Here is a 20501-nt window from a genome sequence, read left to right as displayed (position 1 = left end):
CCACACACGAGGGAGGCACCTGGGAGTTGTCCAGATGAGTAGTGTATTCTGGTCCCAGGCTCTTTAAAGTCAGTCTCTCCTTTCTATGCGTGTGCACGTGTACACACACACACTCACACACACACACACGGGTCTAATACCCAACATCCTGGCTCTATGCTGTTGCTATTAACCCTGACAAATCCTGCTGCAACTTATTCAGTGTCTAGGCCAGCAGGTCAGTGTGCATGTCCAAGGACTAGGATGAAGACCCAACTTCCTGTCCCCTGCCCACCAACCCCACTATTTGTTTTGTGCTTGGTAAAATTCTTGCAGCTAAAAATGTTATGCCCAAATCCGTGGGGTCCCCACAAAAGCCAACAAAGGAGACCTGGTCCCTTATATAAAAGTAAAGAGCCTTTATTTTAATCAAGTTTGCAAACCCAGTCTCTCCACATGTCCAACATATTGGAGTATCCAGAGAGCCCCGAGCTCCATTAGAATTGGGTTTTATAGTAGTAAAGTGGGGGTGAGGGGTCGCTAAGGTTCAGGACCCTGATTGGCTGACATTTGTCTAGGGGTGTCCTGGTGAGGTGCTGGCAGGTGATCCTATCTACAGCAGTTGGAATGTCAGACATTTCCTTTGAATGGTCTGCTCTTGGGTGGGGGTCAGGTTATCTAAGCTTGTGGTTCTTTCCTGCTACCAGGTATTGCTTCAGGGTAAACTACTGAGACTCAGGCCTCTTATTTAAATTTATCTGTGGCCAGAGTCCCAAGTGATAATGGTTGGAAGTAAAGAACTTCCTTTGCATGACCTGCCCAGACTTAGATTATCATGGCTGACCCCCACAAAAACACGTTCCTGTAGAAAGAGGGCAGGGCACTTTTCCTACCTGGACATTCCTCAAGCCCTTCTACCCTTCTACCCAGATGAACTCAGAGAAGTTCACAGACCATCCTCAGAGTAAGTGTTCGTAACAGGGCATGACAGTCTCTCACAAAGGGTTATGGCGTATGAACATAGACAATTCCCTAAAAAGAGCCAATCTCTTTCATCAAACGCTCAGAGTAGTGGCAGAGGGTTCAGCTCAGTGGTAGACAGTGTGTTGAAATGCATGAAGCCCTAGGCTCAAATCTTTTCACCCGATAAATAAATAAATAAGAATCTCAGAAAAATGCATTAGCCCAAAAGTTACAATCCAATACTTTGGAAGAAATTCAAGAAGGGAAGCCCACGCATGCTGTGAGGCTGGCTGGCAGCCCAGAGCTTCTGGGTCCGGAAGGAAGAAAGGGCAAACAATCCAGAGACAGGGAATCAATGCACAGCTTCTTCTAGCTCAGCAACTGGAATTTTCTCCCCCTCGCCCCCGACCCGCGGAGTACCTGACTGGCAAGTCTCCCCACCAAGGTTCTCAGAGAAAAGCTAGCCTGGCCAGTAAGAAAAGGGAACCCAACAGAGGTCTTGTTTGATCCAAGCAGTCAACACAGTTAAAACAACAACAACAAAACAAACAAATAAAAACAAACTTTCCAAGTCCAAGGGCAGTGGCTCAAGACTTTCAGCACTTAGAAGACTGAGACAGGAGGATTGCCTAATATCAGATCCAAAGGAGAATCAATTCCCAAACCTGCAAAAAGCAGTCCAAATATCCGGAAATGAGCTCAACCTGAACCATAGGAGGATTTCTGGAGGTTAAAAGCCAACATTCCTCAAGCACTTGTGAAGCCAGTGCAGTCCACCAAAAGAAGTCATTTCCCCCTAACCCTGGGACCTTATCAGCATCCTAAGGCCTCCAGGCTCCCCCAGGTATCACAGGTACCTGTCCTGCATTTCAAAGTCCACGCAAGTATCCTAACCCTTCTCACGTTCTCCCCTACCCTAAATTCCCTCCAGTTCACCTGCTTCCCTCTCCCTTCAGCTAGTCTACTTCTCATAACCCAACTATACTCGCTATGCTCTCTCTCTCTCTCTCTCTCTCTCTCTCTCTCTCTCTCTCTCATCTACAAGGAAAACCTTCCCCTTGACCACACCACGGAGCAGTCGTGTTGTTAGACCTACAAATTTTAACTTGAGGCCAGCCTGGATTACATAGTGAATCTCAAGCCAGCCTGGGCTACAGAGACCTTGCCTGGGAAGGAAAGAAAGCAACCTTAAACCCTCAGGGTCCGCAGACTTCCTGTGGTTTTTAGCCCCTAGTTCCATTCTCATTCTAACCCAGAGGCCGGTACACTAGGAAGCAGGGAAACTCAGCCATCTTCTATTCCAATCTCCTTCTAACCGGTGTCTGGGTGTGGGTGTGTGTGCACGCACACGTGAGTGCATGCACATGTGTGTGTGTGCTCACTAATGCGGGCACATATGCAAGCCAATGTCAGGTGTCTTCCGCGATCACTCTCTGCCTTATGTTTTATTATAATTATTTTCATGTCACAGCACACCCATGGAGATCAGAGGACAACTTGAGGGAGACAGTTACCTCCCCTTCCACTGTGAGGCACCTGGGGATCAAACTTGGGCTTGGTAGCAGGAGCCTTTACTGACTGAGCCAGCTTGCCAACTCTCCGCCCTCCTTTTCGGAGATATTCTCGCTGCAGCAGGAGCGCATTGCCATTTCCCCAACCACTGGGCAACCTGGCGTTTTCAGCAGGTGCTGAGGAGCTGAACTCAGGTCTCCTTGCTTGAACAGCAGGCACTCTGCCCAGTGAGCCATCTGGGGGGGGGGGAGGGGGGCTCTGCTTCCCGTTGTTCTATTAATCGCCTACATTGTTTTCTAATTTTACTGAGGGGCTTTCCAGCTCTTTCAAATACAAGTCTTCATGCCTAATAGACATGACAACAAACAACCAAACCTTATCACAAGGCTGAGCAAACATGTACCCATCTCCAGGTCAGCCCAGTGCTAAGTTAATAATTAAAGGCACAAGTGGACTGACTCCTCAGTAATCCCACAGAATGAAGCGCCTTTCTCTTGCCCTCCACCAGCCTGATGCAGGCTGATCTTCCTCAGCAGTCACCTAGCCCATACTCCCCACTGGACTTCCACCCTCAGCTGCGCCAAGCAGGTCTCCCCACCCTGTGATCTCTAATCTAATCCTTGCCTCCAGGCTCTGCTCTGACTTAGAAACACAACACAAACCGGGTTTCCTTAAGAAACACCAGCACAGGCCGGGCGGTGGTAGCGCACGCCTTTAATCCCAGCACTCGGGAGGCAGAGGCAGGCGGATCTCTGTGAGTTCGAGGCCAGCCTGGTCTACAAGAGCTAGGTCCAGGACAGGCTCTAAAAAAGCTGCAGAGAAACCCTGTCTTGAAAAAAACCAAAAAAAAAAAAAAAAAAAAAAAAAAGAAACACCAGCACATATGCCGTATGCCTGACCGGGAGAGTGGGAGGGATCCCCTAGGACTGGAACCACCCAGCAGAGATGAAGACATTCTAAAGTGAAACTTCTGTCCCTCCCAACATGGCTAGCCAACTATTGAAGCAATGGTCTCCAAGAAGCTGGAATTTCCCTAGGAGTCTCATGCTGGGAGAAGAAAAAGGTTGAAGCCTGGTGCCAACAGAAGGAAACTCTTGTCTAGCTCTAAGAGATTTCACACAGTTCTGATAACTTCTCAGACCACTTTGCAAGAGAGACTAGAGCTAAGACAATGGGGGGGGGGCCAGGATGGACCAAATCACTGTTACTGGGACCACTTAGCTGTGTGTACCTTTTACCCTCTATGTAAGCCTAAACCTCCTCCTATTAGGATCTACTGGACCTCTTCATTTGTTTCCCTTCCCAGTGTAGCCACACGGAGTCAGTCTCCTACCTCCATTTCTACTCTTACTGCGTCTCTTTGAGTGGCCTACTATGGACCAGGGTGGCCCAGCCTAGCTCTGTAAGGACCCAGCGTCTTCCTCTAGCAACTCTGGTAACATAGCAAGTTCCTGAGTAGGCTGCAGAGTAACTATAGGTCACAGCATGGAACTGGAATAGATATAAGGGAATCGTTCTAGTTCACAGAGTCTGCAGTTCTACCCACAGGGCTCTTGGCTCAGTTCCGTTCGTGGACATAAGCACAGAAAAGTAGCAACAGACAACTCCCCTTTCCTACAGCAACCCCTGTCATGAGACTGTTGAGCAATGGTTCACAACCTCCTAATACGGAGACCTTTTAATACAGTTCCTTCTGTGTGGTGACCCCCCCAACCACAAAATCATTCTATCGCTACTTCACAACTGTAATTTTGCTATTGTTATGATCGCAATGTAAACACCTAATATGCAGGATATCTGATACGTGACCCGTGTGAAAGGGTCATTCGACACCCCAGCCCACCCCCGCCACGGGGGTCGTGACCCACAGGTTGAAAACCATTGATGTTGAGGTTGTTTGATCCCTACTGCTTCTCCACCCATTCACTTCATCCTTCTTGTTACCTCCGTGTTCCCCACTACCGTGCTTTTGTTTCTGCCACAGACCCAGCGCCGTGCCCTGCTCTACTCTGTGGGGAGGGAGACTGGGTCTGGATGCTATACAGAGAATGAGGCACTGAGAACTGCTGGCTTGCCCCTTCCACAGCTCCCTGCTTCCTCCAGAGCTCCTGGCCCTGGGAACAGGAAATGAATAAGGCAAGGCTCAGTGGCTGAGCAGGCTCTTTGTCCCCAACGGTAGCAGATACAGCTGACCAGAGTCCCCAGAGCTCCGACAAATGCACAGCTCTTGAAACAAAGCCCAACCTCCTGCTTCAGAGTCAGAGACACGAGAGGAAAAGTAGGGGTAGAATAACACAGATGTAACTGCAAGTTAACCTCCAGACAGATGCCTGAACCTTCTACCTCAGGGAGTCATTCAGTCCCCACCCAGCACTGAGCCAAGTCCATGGGAGGATTGCCTAAAATGACCTTTAACCTTGACCCAGCTGCTTCTCCGTCCCTGCTTTTAACTTCAGGGGGATGGCAGCTGCTGCACAGATGTTACTCCTGTAACCTGAAGAGGCACTCCAGGACAGGACATCCCAGCAGATACAAGGTCCCCAGGGAGGAGGCTGGCTCTGCCACTGAGGTACAGAACCAGCACTAGAACAAACCAGAAATTTCCAGTTCAGGTTGTTTGGAAGAGGAACAGAGGGGCCTAGCAGTTAAAGAGCACTTGCTGTTCTTACCAAAGACTCCCGGTCTGGTTCCCAGCGCCCACACAGTGTCTCACAGCTACCCATAACTCCAGTTCTAGGGGACCATACACACTTTCCTGAGCTCTGCAGGTTCCTGCATGCAGGTGACACATAACATACACTCAGGTATACATAAAATAGTTTTTACTCAAAAAGAAACAATGCCTTTAGCTGCTTTGATCAATGCCCAGGTTTGTTCCAAATAGTCTAAAGTCCCACAAACACACTGTAAGTCCTTATCCTGTAGAGATTAACCCTGAAGTCTTTATAAGTTAAATGTTAATGATGCCTTAGATAAGCATCAGTAGTCTCAGGGCAGTGACAACAGGGACAGTTCATGCTGTGCTGGAACACCCCATGCTCATCCTGCCATTCGCTCTACACGTGCATTGATACGGGTCTGCATTTCTTAGTAATATGCCCCTCTTAACTTAGAGAGAGGCGATGTCTAGCAAAGGATGCTCAAGGAGTCGATGCTTCTTTTTCCATTTTGTACATATTTTATAATCTTTATTAGGAAAGCAAACAGTTTCTTTTTCTAATCTGATAACGTGCACCACATGCCACAATTCTATAACTTCTCTCTGGTCCTGCATCTGCCCTGGCCTGTTTTCCTCTGCACGGCTTGGCCTTCACCATAGGCATTTATTTTCTTTAAAGTGTTTACTTCCTTACTTTTATATGTGTGTGTATGTGTATGTATGAGTGCCCGATTATCTACATGGACACCACACCAGTGCAGGTACCTGAGAAAGCCAGAGGCTTGACTTACAGGCAGATGCAAGCCACTCGTTGTAGTGCAAACCCAGGTCCTCTGCAAGAGCAGCAAGCGCTCTTAACTGCTGAGCCATCTCCCCTGCCCTGATTTTCATGCACAATTACAATAGCAGACCTTATTGTATGTGGTGGTGCAGGTCCTTAATCCCACCACTGGTGAGGCGGAGGCTGGTGAACCTCTGATTTTGAGGCCAGTCCAGTCTACATAGTGAGTTCCAGGCCAGTCAAGGCTACATAGTCAGACCCTGCCTCAAATTAAAGAGAGAGAGAGAGAGAGAGAGAGAGAGAGAGAGAGAGAGAGAGAGAGAGAGAGATCACTTTAGAAAAATTGTTGCAAATGGAACCTGAGAGTCCAAGAGTGTTGTTAGTAACCCTTCTCCTTAAGGAAGGAAGACACGCTTACGAGGCTGGCATCTTTACGCCCCTTCTAAGATATGGGCTACATCTCTTAACTCCCTGCATGCAGGCAGAGAACTGGGAGTGCTCAGTGGAACTGTTCACTACACTAGTTAGAAAACAAAGAAAGAAGTAAAATCTCTAGGCAGGCCTCAGTATCTTGGCGTACTGAAATTTTCCTCTTGCCACAATCAAAGACGGAGGGAGCAGGCACACGTTTTTATGGTAGAGCCTCATACGAACCTCTCTTTGATCGTACACCCCAGTTCTAGCAAATCCATCCAATTATCGTCTTTCACTGTTCGACTCTAACCGAGTACCATAATGATTGCTAGCGTCTTCTTGGAGTTTAAAAAAGTCAAAGATGCTTCTCGGTCTTGCTTATGGTATTTGTAGGTACAAGTCATCAGCTTCTTTCTGATTTACGGAGCAATTCCTCCAGCCTTATCCATCTTGCTGTGTAGCACCAGATAGCTTCAAAATACTCATGATTTGGGGCTAGGAGAGGGTTCGATGAGCAGGAGTGTTTGCCTTACGCCAGCAAGAGGACCTGAGTTTGGGTCTCCAGCACTAACCTCAAAATTCAGGCACAGTGTACTGTAACCATGCCATGTGGGGCACAGCTAGGAGGGTCCATGGGCTTCCGGACACCAGGTCCAGGCTCAGTGGGAGCATGTTTGAAAAGGAGCAGGCACGAAGTCATACAGAAGAGCATCTGCCGTGGGCAGGGCACGCATGCACACAGAACGTGCTCACCTTTTCCCTTATCTTCACCCTGCTTCTCCTCGCCTCCAATTTCAGTTTAATGCTCCCTTAAACACATCTCTCCTATCGCATCCCAGCTTCTCAGGCAAAATCAGATATCAACATCTCTCTACCAAGCATATGAACCTGCTCTATTCCCTGCCCCAACTCCGTCTGGCAGGAGGGTTTACAGTCAGGCACTGTGTGTGCTGCATCCTTTTTTCAGAAGAGGGCATCGGATCCCCTGAAGCTAGGGTTACAGGCTCTTGTGAGGAGTCTGACAAGAGAGCTGGGACCCAAACTCAGCAAGCACCCTTAACCACTGAGCCATCCTGTCTCCAGCCCCCTGCTCTGCGCTCTTCATTCCTTCACATCTTTCAGCTGACAGGCAGGACAATGAACACCCCTCAGAAATTCAGTTTGCTGTCGTGTCAGCGCGACCAGTGGCTTATTATTATTATTATTATTATTTTGACATCTTCTAATAGGTGGTATCTTTTCCCCATAGCAATCTGCAGAAGGATGGCAGTCCACAGGTTTAGCTGTCCCGAGCACAGTCCTCATCACACTGTGCAGAAACTGCACATCCCTCCACTAGACTGCTGTACGTGGAGTCAGAGATGGACTCGGGGAAGCATCCATGCCCTGTGTCTGGTATGCTCAGGGCTCCTGAACATTCGACATTGTTTTTCCAGAAGGCCTAACGTAAGCTATCTGGAAAACCCTCATCGCTGTTTCTTCTTCTTCCTCCTTTCCTCTATTAGATGCCTGTTCTTCTTGCTGTTGTTTGTTTGTTTTGTTTTATTTTGTTTTCCCTGTAATGCTACACTGGAACCCCGGGGCTGACCTCAAATTCACTGAGTCTGGCTTGACTTCCTGATGCTCTTGCCTCCACCTCCCCAGTACTGAGATTACTGCTTGTACCACCATGCCTGGCTTAAGATCACATTTTTTTTCCTGGCTTTCTCATGTGATTTCCTCCCAGGTGCTAGTCCAGCTTCAGAAGAGTTTCACTGACTCAGGCCTCATAGGTGAAGACGACACAAACACAAAATGACCATGGGTCACTGAATCAGACCCCTCCCCGTGTTCTTCCTGAAACTCAGTCAGCACTTTAACCCCCAAGGCTCTGACAGCTCTGAGGAAGCAAGCACAGAATTTGTACATCCATTTTCAAAGCAACTAGAGGGCAAGCAAGACGACTCAGTGGGTAAAGGTGCCTGCACCCAACCAAGCCTGACAACCCAGATTTGATCCCCAGGACCAGTTTGGTGGAAAGAGAACCAGATCCCACCCGCAGTTTTCCCCTGACCTTCAAAAGTACACCCTGGTGCATGTGCACATACATGCATGCACGCGTGCGCAGACACACACAATACATAAATAAAATGCAATTTTTTGAAAGTAGCCTGATCCTTAATGTTTGCTGAGCTCTCAGTTCAGTTCCTATCCTCAGAAACCGGGCATGAGGCCTGAGCAGACCTAAGAATCACCTGCCACATGGAGGCTCCTGGGGAGTTCTAATTCAGGAAGTCAGGACAGGGTTTCCCAGAGCAGTATGGTGATGGTGTGGGGGGGGGGGGCACCACACACACACACACACACACACACACACACAAAACTACTTTGCTTTTCACTGAGGTAATCACCCAGCAAGATAATCACACACAGACCAACTTGGAGCAGAGCATGCCTGACCTCTCACTTACCTTGGGCCCCTCCATCCCTGCAGCTCACTGCCATCACTGGACAAGCTCAGGTGCCACCCACAGCAATGAAGTCAGAACCTCTGCTGTCAAGCTGTTGAAGCTCCAGGTATCCATGACAACACTGAGAACTACTCTTCTGCCTCGTGCAACAGGAGACCCCAGAAGTGGTCTGGCTTCCTCAAGTCTTGTCTCCCCACAGACTCCCATCTTCTCTGGCAGCTCAGACACTTTCAGGGAGTCAGCAAGGAATGCTTTTGGATTTGTTTGTTTTTTTTTTTTAATTCTCTAGATGAGCTGAGAGTGGTGGCCTATACCTTTAAGTAAGGCAGATATCTATGAGTTTGAGACTAGCCTGGTCTACATAGCAAGTTCCGGGCTACATAGTGAGACCCTGTTTTAAAAAGGGGGCCACAGAGATGGCTCAGCAGTTATGAGCACTAGATCAGTAGATGCTCTTTCAGAGAAACCAGGTTTGATTCCCAGCACCCACATGGTAATTCACAGCCATCTGTAGCTTCAATTCCAGGGGTCCCATACCCTCTTCCGGTCTCCTTAGGTACCAGGCATGAACAGAGTACACAAATACGCATGCAGGTAAAACACCCATACACACAAAATAAGCACTTTTTAAAATTCTCTGGATAATTCCATTGTACAGTCAGGATCCAGGCCTGCTGTCCCAAGCTCCTCTCTCAGCCTCCTCTAGACCATTCCCTTGGTACTTCTGAAGTGGAGACAAAGGTAACAGAGAAAAGAGACCAAGAATAAACCCCTAAGAGCTGTATCAGGGGCTGGAGAGATGGCTTACCGGTTAAGAGCACTGGCTGCTCTTCCAGAGGTTATGAGTTCAGTTCCCAGCACCCACATAGAGGCTTACAACCATCTGTAATGAGATCTAGTGTCGTCTCCTGATGTGCAGGTGTACATGCAGGCAGAACACTGCATACATAATAAATAAATAATAAATAAACCTTTTTAAAAAAGCTGTATCATTTCTGCTCCCAAATTCACATTGATCCTATACTAGGAATAACTCAAGACCCCGATGCCACCCTAATTGTTAAGGTGACTGTGGGATATGACCTCACCTCTAACTTAAAACCTTTCCAAAATAGGAAAGTAGCTTCCAAGTAGGAATTCAAGGGGCAAAAGTCAGTCGGATGCCCTGCTGTCCCACCTCATTAGTCACAAGCTCATGAGATCAGTCATTCCAGTCAGGAAAAACTGCACACATGGTCAAAGATCTCAGACAGACACGCACAGAGATCCGAAGTCCTGTGCTAGTCAGCTCCTGGTGCCTGCCTGCCCTCCCCTCTGCCAGTCCACTTCCACAGAAGCCTCAGGCCTCAGCCCGACTCGCAAGAGTTCACAGCATGAAATGCCTTGTCTCAAAGGTGATGAATCTCGAGTTCTATCTTCTGTGTAGTCAGCAAAGCATCATCTCCTGGAGCTCCTATGGGCACATACAGTTCAGCAGGGCCAAAAGTAAGGCCAAAGGACATTTGCCTGCTCCCCAAAGAATGGTAGGTGCCCTGTCCACGGCCCTCAGCAAACGCTGTGGATGACTGGGGCAGGAGGTAAACTAAAGACATGTCCTGTTAACAAGAAGGAAAAAGCTAAACCAAAATAGCTAGTTTGCAGTGAGCGACAATAGGCTAACAGTGGCCGGAGCATACTAGCTCTGAGAAAGGGCCTGTCGGACAGGCACTGACTTCTGGATGCTCAGCCCCAACTCTGCCAAGAGAAAACTCCACCTCTGCCTCTTCTGCAAAACTGACAGAAGAAAAGGGTCAGCTTTCTTTTCCTCTTTTTTTTTTAAATTGTTGCTATTGTTTGTTTTTCAAGACAGAGTTTCTTTGTATAGCCCTGGCTGTCCTGGAACTTGCTCTGTAAACCAGGCTGACCTCAAACTTACAGAGATCCACCTGCCTCTGCCTCCAGAGAACTGGAATTAAAGGCGTGTTTCACCATGCCCAGCTTTCCTTTTTAAAATTATTTTATTATTTTACGTGTATGTGTGTTTCACCTGCATGTGCACCATGTGATACACTAAGCAACAAGAAGAGGGCACCAGACCCCCGAGAACTGGAGTTACAGACAGTCATAAGCCAGCATGTGGTTGCTGGGAATTGAACCTGGGTCCTCTGGAAGAGCAGCCAGTGCTCTTAACCACTGATCCATCTCTCCAGCCCCCTCTGCTTTCTTTTCTGCTCTCTGGGATAGTATAAAATTAAAACTGTTTTTAGGTTTTAAAAAGACAGAATGCAGAAAATAAAATTTTTAGGCACTAAAAGTAGATGGCAATAGATTTTATTTTTAAATTAGTTTTATTGCATTTACTTGCTAGGGATGCATGCATAACACACATATTTAGGTCGAGGGCAACCTGCAGGAATTGGTTCTCTTCTTCCACCACATGGGTCACCATCAAACTCAAGTCATCAGGATCCAAGGTGAGCTCTTTGTCTGGCACTGAGCCTTCTTGAGATCCAGTTGTAAGCCCGGCGGTGGTAAGATTAAGGTGCCTTTAATCCCAGCACTTGGGAGGCAGAGGCAGGCAGATCTCTGTGAGTTTGAGACCAGCCTGGTCTACAAGAGCTAGTTCCAGGACAGGCTCCAAAGCCACAGAGAAACCCTGTCTCGAAAAACCAAAAACAAAAACCAAAATCAAAAACAAAAAACAAACAAACAAAAAATCCACAAGAGATCCAGTTTTACTGTCATTATCTTAGTGCTGAGAAAAATCACATGTTTCAGTCAGCAATCAGCCCTAAGTCTATGTCCCTTTCACCACACCACATTCTCCCTTTTGTACAAACATGTAGGCCTAGAGGAGGAATTCTATACGATGATGCAGACTGCACCTGCGGAGAACCACAGCAATCCACACAGCTCTCAGAAACCAGAACAGCCACCCTCAGACGGAACTGACTGGGAAAGTAATCCTTTTTAGTAGCCTGAACTGGACTAAGAATTCAATGACTCAGAAGCATCCATATTGAGTTCCCACTGTGCTTCAGACACTGCAAACCTGGCCTTCACAGAAAAACAGAACACAGCCAATTCTAAGAACTGAGCACCAGGAAAGTCCCTGAGAGCAAGCCTCCTGTCTGGGGCTGCAGGCTTCGTTGCATAGAAGCTGCCACAGCATGCGTCAGTATTCCTCCCAGAGCCGGCAGCATGTCACTACCCTGAAGATGGAATTGGCAGTGAGTAAAGACACCCACTCACCCAAAAAGCTGCCCAAGCAGTAAGCAGCAAGCAGCTTCAAGTTCTATCAGCCATACCGGCCAGTGCCTCAACCGTCCCACTGGGGGACTGTGCCTGCCAAGGGCCAATAAGGAGCAGAAATTTGGTTTACTGTTTTGAAATTATTGCTGTTTGACTGGGGAAAAGATGAAAATGCAGTTGAAATACTGGTCATGCCTCCAAGAGATAAGAGCCTTATTCTAAGAAGTGAAAACCCGAAACCAATACAGTTGGCTTAAGATTAAGCCCAGTCCTGCCTGACTCTTCGCCCTTAACCACTATGCATGGATACCTCCAAAGGGAGGAGGCTATCTCTAGACCATTCCAAGAAGAGCGATTGCTAAGAGCACCCAAAGCTGGAGGAGGTCTTTTTTTTTTTTTTTTTTTTTTTTTTTTTTTTTTTTTTTTTAAAAAAAAACAAACTTTAACTTTATTTCATGCACATTGGTATAATGATGTCAGATTCTCTTGAATTGGAGCTACAGACAGCTGCAAGCTGCCATGTGGGTGCTGGGAATTGAACCAGGGTCCTCTGGAGGAGCAGTCAGTGCTCTTAACCACTGAGCCATCTCACCAGCCCCTGGAGGAGGTCTTTATTCTTCCCACTGACAGCCCTCTTTGCCTTCAGAGCCAATTCAGGTGTGGAAGCAAGGGGCTGACATCAGGTGTGACCTCTGGTGATTTCCACCCTATGTCCAGGGACCATCCTGTCTCCGCGTCCAGCACCAGGATTGCACCTCAGCCAGCACTCAGCTTTTACAGGGGTGCTGGGGACCCAAACTCAGGTCCTCATGCTTGCAGGGCAAGCACTGTACCCGCAGAGCCATCTCTCGGACTTTCCTGGCGAGCCAGACTGGGTCCTTAGTCCTGAAAGAGCTCTACTGCTCAGCTGTACGCCTAGCCTCTTCCTCGGCTCCACCCACACCACCCCAAAACACACACACATTCACACAAATTTACTGGGTGTGATGATACACAACTTTAATCCCAGCACTCAGGAGGCAGAGGCAGATGGGTCTCTATGATTTTGAGACCAGCCTGGTCTACATAGTAAGTTTCAGGTCAGCCAGGGCTACACAGTGAGAATCTGGAGCGAGACAGAGAGACAACAGACACAGGAAGAGACAAAGACAGACTATCTTCATTCCCTTCCCTACGAGGCAGTCTAGCGTCTCGTGTCCAGTGTCCATCAGGCCAGAGTTTCCTTGAGCTCCTGCTTGGGATCTGTTCACTCCAAATGATATTACGTTCCTTCCTCACGTTTCTTCCTGAAAGACTACTCTGAGTCTTTCACACCAGCTGTCCTTATAGCACACTGCCCTTCCTCTCTGTCCCTCTTTCCCACACTACCACGGTGGCTTAGAATGGTTTCTGTATCCACCACGAGCTAAAGAAAGACGGGATGTTTAATGGACCTTTGCCTTCCCTAGGCATGGAAGAGAATCAAGCACATAGTAACACTGAGTAGCAGATGAACAGTTCAGAAATCCAAATTCCAGCCTCACTGCCTTGAAACTGCCTTAGAAGAAAGCCCACGTGGCGATGACGTCACCGCTGGGCTCCCTGTCACTCTCTCATATCTTGCTCAGACTCTCAGAGAATCGGACGCTGCTGCACCCTGGCTGTTTCTCAGGCCCCTCTCTCCCAGAGCCATCTCTCTGTCTTCCCTCTGGATAGGTTGTCCTGTGTCATCACTCGGCCAAACACCTTCCTACCACCTGGCCCAAGGTCATCTCCTCTGTACCCGGGGTTTCTATTACAACATGATAACATTCCCAAAAGTATAATAGCAGCCAGGTGATCCTAGAAACACGATGAGTCAATCACTGCTAGCAGGACTGGAGAGACGGCTCAGCAGTTATGAGTGCCTGCTGCTCTTTCCGAAGGACCAGAGCTCAGGTCCACTGGGCAGCTTACGACTGGTTGTAATACTAGCTCCATGGGACCTGACACCCTCTTCCAGCCTCTGAGTGTACCCAAACCCATGTAGCATACATTCACACAGACACACGTACATAAATTAAAAAAAAATAATGCTTTAAAAATAAAATCGCTACTGGATGGTGCCAGGCACAGCATCTCCAACTCAACATATTGAGAACTAATCCCATCAATTCTCTCGAAACTCCTCCTCCTCAAATCCGTGATCAACATCAGCACTCACTGTTTGTCACCATCAGCCCCAGCCAATATCTAACCAGACCCTTATCCCCAAACCATGATCTTATGATTCTAGTCCAAGCCACAGGATCAGCTAGCATACACAACTATCTCTCTGCTGTGACCTGTATACTTAAAAAAAATCACAGATTCAAAAGTACAAAGTTTCAGGCTGGAGAGATGGCTCTGTGGTTGAGTACATGAGCTGCTCTTGCAGAAGACCCAAGTTCAGTTCCCAGCACCATTATCAAGGGGATCACTGCCACCTGTGATTCTGGTTCCAGGGAGAACCAACACATTTGGCTTCCAAAGGCACCTGCATGCTTGTGCACATACCCCACCACACACACACACACACACACACACACATACACACACACACACACACACACACACACACTTTTAAAATAAAATCTTAAATAAATAATCATGATAAATTAAAGAGAGGCTGGCTCCTGCAGAGGATTTGGGTCTAGTTCCCAGCACCCACAGGGCAGCTCACAAACATTGGTAACTCCAGTTCCAGGGGAGTTTGACGCCCTCCCCTGGCCTCCCTGGACACCAAGCATGTACATGGTACACATACATACATGCAGGCACTTACTCATATAAAATAACAATAGACTTTTTAAAAATAGACCACAGAAGTCAGGCATAATAGTGCATGTCTTTAATCTCAACACTTGAGAAGCAGAGGCAGGTATAGCTCTGTGAGTTCAAGACCAGCCTGATCTACATAGATAGTTCCAGAACAGCCAGGGCTACGTAGAAAGATGCTGTCTGAAAATAAATAAATAAATAAATATTAAGTTTTAAAATGTAAAAATAGGCCAGCACTCAGGAGGCAGAGGCAGGTGATCTCTGTGAATTCGAGGTCTACAGAGCTAGTTCCAGGAGAGCCAGAGAAACCCATCTCAAAAAACCAAATACATAAATAAATAAGTAATAAAAATAAAAATAGACAAAAAGCACCAGGCAGTGGTGGGGCTCATCTTTAATCCCAGCCTTCAGGAGGCAGAGGCAGGTGGATCGCTGTGAGTTTGAGGCCAGCCTGGTCTACAAGAGCTAGTTCCAGGACAGCTAGGACTATTACAAACAAAACAAAACAAAACAGACAAAAGGAATTTATGGCCACTCTGCCACCTCCACAGAACTACTTGAAGAATTCTTCAGACTAGAAGGAAAGTCAAATCCCCGCCAAGAGCTACAGGAAAAAAACACTAGAGCAACAGAGAAAGAAAAAAAAACTATGAACAAAATGGCAGGGATTGATAAACAACTTCCAATAATAACTGAATATTTGTGCTCTCTTCCCCAATCAAAGACACTGACTGGAACACTGGATGGAGAATCAGGAGCCATCTACTTACAGCCAAGGCTCCCCTCACCACAAAAGACAAACACTACCGCAGGTCCAAGGACTCGAGAAAATTCCCAAGCACATGGACCCAGTAAACAAGCGGCTGGAGCTGTTCTGATTTCAGACGAACAGATTCCAAAGCAAAACTAGTGAGAAAGAATAAAGACAGCCCTTCATACTGATTAAAGGAACGATCAGCAATGGTACAGTACAGTTCTAAGCATGTGTGCCCCAAACACAGGAGTGCCATTTTCACAAAACAGGAACTAATGGAAGCTAGACACAGGTTAGCCTCAGCACAGCTAACCTGTGCTGGTAACGTGGTGGTAGACTTCAGCACCCCACCTCCGACAAATGACAAGTCGCCCTGACCAAAACTAAGGAAATTAGCAGACATAAGCAGTGCTGTCTCTATGTGGATCCTAGCTTTGGATTTCTGGATCTCTGTGTTTAATCTGGACTGTCTGTGGAGCTCAGGAGGCTAGAGCCCGTGACAGGGGAGATGAGAAGCTCTTAAAGGATGGAGGGAGAGGAGGACACAGAGGACTGAATGGAACACTAGGGGTTAAGCGTTTAAGCGGGACTTGGTGGGGGGGAGCATGGAGGACACAGGAGAGAAGAGGCTTGGGAGAGGGAGATTAATTCAAACTAAGGGTGTATGAAAATCCCTTATGGAAATCTACTATTTTATAATCTAGTTTAAAACTATAATATTGTGGGGCAGAGAGGTGGCTCAGTGATGAAAACCACTCACTACTCTTCCAGAGGACCCAAGTTCCATTCCCAGCACCCACGTGGCAGCTCACAACCACCCGTAACCCCAGTTCCAGAGGATCTGACACCTGCTTCTGGCCTCACAGGCATTGCATGCATGTTACAAAGACGTACACTCAAGCAAAACATGCATGTTACATAGACATACACACAAGCAAAACATGCATAAAACATAAAAACAAAAAGGTCTTAATACTTATTTTTTTAGGGAAAGGGAATTTGAACACAATAACCCTGCACTGGTTACCCCAGAAGACACGGGTTATTAAATAAAAACCTCAGTTCCAGGCAAGGAATACATATAAGTCACCACTTAAGGAAGCCCCAAAAGCCCCGAAACAACACAGGCTATTGCTATTGCTCTTGATCGCCCAATGGATAAGACCCATTACTATAGACACAATACACATTGGTTACAGGAATAAAAACCTCACGCTGGAACTGACCCCCAAACTTCCTCCTTCTGGTTAGCTTTGATAGTGCTGGAAGGTGCTATGCAGGCCAGTGGGAGGAAAAAAAAAAAAGCCTTCGATGGTATTACTCAGTGGTGAGCCCTGAATACTATAAAACCCCTGGTGCAATAGTGGCACAAAGGTTCTGAAGGTAACCAACTGCTTTGTGACTGAATCTGATGCCTGCTGCACAGGAAGGATCTCTAGTCAAAAGCTCAGGTGGTCACAGGCTCTCAAGAGGGACCTACCACTGTTGTCCCACTAAATGGTCAAAGTGCTGAAAATAGGTGAGTACCGAGTATTCGTTTTTAAATAAGATAGCTGCATCAATCCCTCTCCCCAAGGTCAGAGGAACACCAAGGAAGAGGGGGCAGGAAGAATGGAAGAGTTGGAGGTGGAAGATAAGGCTGCGAGATGCTGTCTTCTGGTCACGACCTGGACACTGTTCTCATGAGCTCCCTGCAGCTGTGGCTACCTGCACAAGACCTGGACAAGCTCCATCCATCCGACAGACAACACTAACTGGACTCCCTGACTTAAGAAGGGGAGGCAATGAAGGGAGGACAAGGACGCATGTTCCTGAGGGGAGGGGGGCTGGGGTTAGATGGGATCAGACACATTGCTTACACATACGAAACTGTCAAGGAATTAATCAAAGATATTTCATTTAAAAACACTAACAAAGGTTGGAGAAATGGCTCAGTGACTAAGAGTGTTTGTTGCTTTTGCAGAAGACCCAGGTTCAGTTCCGAGCACCCTTATGCCAGCTCACAACCATCTGTAACACCAGGTCCCAGAGGATACGATGTCTTTTTCTGGCTTCCTTGGGCACCAGGTGCACACTAGTTAGTGTTTACTCCTAAAAAAAATAAAATAACAAGCCAGTTGTGGTAATTCAGCACTCCGAAAGCAGAGACAGGCAGATCTTAGAGTTCCAGGTCAGCCAGGACTATACAGTGACAGCCTGCCTCCAAAATAAAAACAAACAAGCAGAAGTTGTTTACATATATGAAATTTGTAGAATAACTAATAAAAGACACTGCAAAACCCTCACTGGTTGCACTAAACTGCTCTCAGAGCCGTCATTTCTGTCCATCCAAGTGCCATTTCCCTAGTTCAGGTTTTTTCTCTCTCTCTTCTTTTTCTAATGTGCTTGGGTATTTTTTTCTGCTGGCATATATGTACCACATGCATGCCTGGTGCCTGTGAGGTCAGATACCCTGGATGATAAAGTTGGGCAGCTGTGAGTCAGCGTAGGTGCTAGGACTAGAACCTATGTCCTCTACAGGAGTGTGTAACTACTGAGCCATCTCTGCAGCCCCTGAAAGAGCTTCCTGGCCTTGCCCTGTTCCAGTCCAGCTATATTGGTCCCGTTTAAGGTTTTTGAGACAGGGTTTCTCTGAAGCTTTAGAGCCTATCCTGGAACTCACTCTTATAGACCAGGCTGGCCTTGAACTCACAGAGATCTGCCTGCCTCTGCCTCCCAAGTCCTGGGATTAAAGGCGTGCGCCACCACTGCCCGGTTTATTGGTCCCATTTAATCCTTGCCCACACCCATGCTTTAGGATAACTCTGACCCCTCAGGAAGGTAAAACTTAAGTTCTAGCCCCATGCTTTGTTTGCTCCTTCTATCCCACAGTCTCCTATAAACACCCATACCCTACACTTTTTCTCAGCTGTGTGTCTTTCTTTCTATTGCCTTTCCCTGTGTCCAGAAAGTCACACACCCCTTTTTCAAAAGGTTTAATGAGTACCTAGAAGAAGAAAGTGCTAGAGAGCCAACAATAACCAATATAAAGTTCTTATTCCCATAACGTTTGCATTGTAGAGGAGAAACCAGACAATAAACAATAAATCTTTGATGCTTGGTGGCAATGAGTGCCACAGAGAAAAATGAAAACAGGGAGCTGGGGTGTGGCTCAGTAGCAAAGTGCATGCCTGGCATGGGTCCCAGTCCTGCAAAACAAAACAACAAAAAGACGAGAAGGAGCTACAGAAAGAAAAGAGGGGACCCCACAAGATGGCTCCGTGGATAAAGGCATCTCTCTCCAAGCCTAATGACCTGAGTTTGACCCCCAGAATTCACATGATGGAAGGAGAGAGAGAACTTATTCCTGCATGTTGTCCTCTGATCTCCACACGTGTGCTATGGCATGTATATACATACACACACAACATCAATAAATTCAATCTTTAACTTTTTAGGGAGAGACTAGAGAGATGGTTCAGTGATTACGCACACTTGGTGTTCTTGTAGACTTGGCATTCAATTCGACTCACCCACATGCTCATACCCCACCTGCTCATACAGCAGCCAGTAACTCAAGTACTAAGAGGTCTGATGTGTCTTGGTACACCCTCTGAGTGTACCTGCACACACTTGGCATTCTCACCACACACACACACACACACACACACACACACACACTTCAGTGGATAAGGCTCAATGGATAAGAGTACCCAGGCTCAATTCCCAGGAGCCACATGACAGCTCACAGCTGCCTATAACTCAAGTTCCAGGGGATCTGACACCCTCACACAATGCACATAAAATTAAATAAATAATTTTTTTAAAAAAAGAGTTGTTGTGCCATGCTGTCTCCTCACAGCAAAAGAAACTTAATTCAACATGCTCACCACTGTAACTAACATCTGACGCATCTATTTCTTTTGAAAGCAAACATGACTCAGCTCCCCAGAAAATGACCCAACTCTGGGTCATAGTGACCCATAAGGCATTGCATATAGAAATAAGACAGGATAAAGGACTAGGGGGAATGAAGGGGAAATGAGACGGAAGCAGCCCTCACTCCAGAGTCTGGTTGAGATCCCTCACCAGCTGAAGGTTGAGAATTTTGGCACAACTGAGAAAATTGGCCACAAAGATTACCTAAAGGAACAATATTCCTTCCAAACAGAAATAATTCAAATGTTAAAATAAAACTGGACCATGCTTACACAATCTTTTAATTTAACCTCTTTTTTTACCCAGATGCAAACCTGTTATTTTTTTTGAGGATCTCACTAATAAGATTATTGACTCTGTTTATAACCAAACACACTTCTTAACTCCCTTGTAAGTCATGAACCACCCTATGATCTCATTTTCCAAAAAGGAGGGGGAAGTTCTTGGCAACTCTTTGAACCACATAACTTCAGAAACCATGGAAATTATATAAATGGATACTGTTGAGAGCCTAAGAGCAAACTCTTCTGAAGAGACCCGCCCACATCTGGGTAAATAACCCCTTTTCCTGAGCATCCCTCCCTCCCTGCAAGGGTCACACTCAAACCTATGTTAAAACCTTTTCTTTAGAAACTCCAACTTAGGGAGGAGGGGGCTGAAACAATGGCTCAGCCATTAAGAGCACTGACTGCTCTTGCAGAGGACCCGGGTTTGATTCCCAGTACCCACATGAAGGCCCACAACCACCTTCAACCACTTTCAAGTCATCTTCTTGACTCTGTGGGTACCAAGCAAGCAAGCTGTGCACTTTACATACAAAACAGACAAAACACTCATACACATAAAATAAAAAAATAACTAAATTTAGACAGGAGAGATGGCTAAGTGGCTAAGGGCACTTGCTGCTCAATTATAAGGATCAGAGTTCAGATCCCAGCACATACATCAGTTGACTCACAAACACCTCTAACTCCAACTTCAAGGTATCTGACACCTTCTTCTGGTTTCTATGGGTACCTGCACACACATCTGTGTACACAGATTTATACACACACATATAAA

The 20501-nt window shown here is 46.8% G+C and overlaps 1 protein-coding gene across 10 annotated transcripts in view; it reads right to left on the bottom strand.

Annotated features, from left to right (window-relative positions):
- Window positions 1-20501, bottom strand: part of Slc7a7 (solute carrier family 7 member 7) — a 50213-nt gene that overhangs the window by 8445 nt on the left and 21267 nt on the right. The window lies entirely within an intron of this gene.

This window comes from Arvicola amphibius, chromosome 13 (assembly GCF_903992535.2).
Source record: "Arvicola amphibius chromosome 13, mArvAmp1.2, whole genome shotgun sequence".
Lineage (NCBI taxonomy): Eukaryota > Metazoa > Chordata > Mammalia > Rodentia > Cricetidae > Arvicola > Arvicola amphibius.
This window is presented reverse-complemented; position numbering and strand designations above follow the sequence as displayed.